Source organism: Alligator sinensis, unplaced genomic scaffold (genome assembly GCF_000455745.1).
Source record: "Alligator sinensis unplaced genomic scaffold, ASM45574v1 scaffold1798_1, whole genome shotgun sequence".
Classification (NCBI taxonomy): Eukaryota; Metazoa; Chordata; order Crocodylia; family Alligatoridae; genus Alligator; species Alligator sinensis.
Genome location: NW_005843536.1, coordinates 1 through 2,302, shown reverse-complemented (window position 1 = coordinate 2,302; position 2,302 = coordinate 1). Strand labels below are relative to the sequence as shown.

The 2,302-nt window shown below is 56.0% G+C and overlaps 1 pseudogene; it reads right to left on the bottom strand.

Annotated features, from left to right (window-relative positions):
• Positions 1-624: 624 nt before the first annotated feature.
• Positions 625-2,168, bottom strand: LOC102372281 (annotated as a pseudogene).
• Positions 2,169-2,302: the final 134 nt, after the last annotated feature.

The following is a 2,302-nucleotide window of genomic DNA, read 5'->3' as shown; positions in this document are numbered from 1 at the left end:
GGAGCAAAGGAGAGACAAAGGTGGGGTAAATGTTACTGAGTAAAAACCAAGGGATATAAATATGAAGCGAAATCATATTCACTGCAGCTCCCCTGTTTATTGAAGCTGGCCCGAAGCTGTCTGCACTTGGAATAAAGCAGTTGACAAGCAATTTGTGCATCGATCCATTGCCTCCCTAGTTTTGGGCATCGCATAGAGTCGGGGTCTAACAACCAGCTCAGGGGGTGGCAGTAGCAGCTCCTGGCAGACCCCACTGGGCATGGGCAGCTCTGGGAGAGGGGTGATGTGGGGGTGAGGAAAGGCGAGGTCAGGGAGGAGGTAGGGAATGCTTCCCCAGACATAAATGCACTCCTCCCTCCAACTCAGGGGCTCACATACCAGAAGCCCTGGACCAGGAGAAAGCTGGGAGGCAGTCAAGGAAAGTCCCTGGGTGTCATTTCAAGCCAGCTGTCTTGGGGAGGGCACCCTACCGTTAAGGCACTTCTTCCCCTGCGAGTACTATTTGCTTCTAGAGAAAGATGGGGAATGCACAGGCTCCAAGGCTGATGCAAGATCATCTCCTACTCTTCTCTTTGTCCTGCATGGGGGCTGACTTCTACCTGAGGTGTTTCCTGTTATCCCCTACCCAAAATCAATCCTTGTGGGCCAGCCTCTGGGCTCTGGACTCCCACTGTACCCTACAAGGGACACAGCCTGAGCAAAATCTTTCTGCAGGCCACCGGCATGGGGGTGCTTGTCTGAATGCAGCACTGGTGGGTGCTGAGCAGGCAGACATCTCCAACCCCTTCCTGCACTGCTGGCAGAATTAGGGATGCTTCTGGGTGTGCGTGTGCTGATTCCAGGACGGGTGGGAGAGATGGGTGAAGCTTTTCCAATACTCAGGGAATCCAAATAGCTTCTCCCCTGTGTAGATGCACTGGTGTTCAGCACAACCTGGAGGAGTAGGTGAAGCTCTGCCTACACTAAGAGCAATGATGCGGCTTCTCTTCTTTGTGGATGCGCTGGTGCTGGGCTAGGTGGGAGGAACGCGCGAAGCTCTTCCCACACTCAGAGCACTGATACGGCTTCTCCCCTGTGTGGATGCGCTTGTGCTGGGCCAGGTGGAAGGAATAAGTGAAGCGCTTCTCTCACACAGAGCAGTTCTCCCCTGTGTGGATGCGCTGGTGCTTGGTCAGGGAGGAGGATTGGGTGAAGCTCTTCCCACATTCAGAGCACTGATAGCGCTTCTCCCCTGTGTGGATCAGCTGATGCCGGACCAGGGCAGAAGACCAGGTGAAACTCTTCCCACACACAGAGCACTGATGTGGCTTCTCCCGCTCGTGGATCAGCTGATGCCGGACCAGGTGGGAGCGGCAGGTGAAGCTCTTCCTACACACAGAACAGTGATATGGTTTCTTCCCTGTGTGGATGCGCTGGTGCTTGCTCAGGTTGCAGGATTGGGTGAAGCTCTTCCCACATTCAGAGCACTTATGTGGCTTCTCCCCCGTGTGGATGCGCTGGTGTCGAGCCAGTTTGGACAAGATGAAGCTCTTCCCACACACAAAGCAAGGATGACGCTTCTCCCGTGTGTGCACGCACCTGTGCCTGGCCAGGCTGGAGGGCTGCCTGAAGCTCTTCCCACAGCTTGTGCAGCAGTGTGGCTGCTGCCTCCTCCGCACAGAGAGGCAGGTCAAGCTCTTCCCACACTTGGTGCTAACATGGGGCTTCTCCCCAGCATGCTTTATCTTGTGCAGAGCCAGGCGCGAGGGGCAGCTAAAACTTTTCCTGCACTCAGGGCAGGAGTGGGCTCTCCCCCTGCGCTTGGTGGTGGGCCCCTGCTTCCCTCTGAGGCCCCCGACACTGCCCTGGTTTGCATGCAGTGTCTCTCTCCAATGCGTCTTTCCTTTCTGCCTCTTCTGGTGTCTCAGCACCACAAATTCTTCCCTGCACCTTGGGCTGTTTCTGGCTTGTTTCCCTTCTTCACTCCAAGGCCCAACCAGAGATGGGACCTCGTTCACTGCTACATTCTCCTGCTTTGGGGGCATCCCCTGGCCCTTGTGCCATTGGTCCTTCGCTGGGCTCAGGGAATCCACCTCACCCATACTCCCCAGGGAAGCCCATGGTGGCTCCAGCTTTCCAGGCCCTTCCTCAGGAGCCTGCTCCTCAGTTCTGCTCAGCAACCAGGCATGTCCTGCCCACCAAATTAGTCCCTGCCCTGCTGGCAAGGGGCAAGCACTGCTATTCCCTGTGCTGGGATGGGCCTCGGAGCAGGACTGGACCTTGGCACTTGTATTTCCTCAAGAAAACTAGGTGTTTCTTCCAA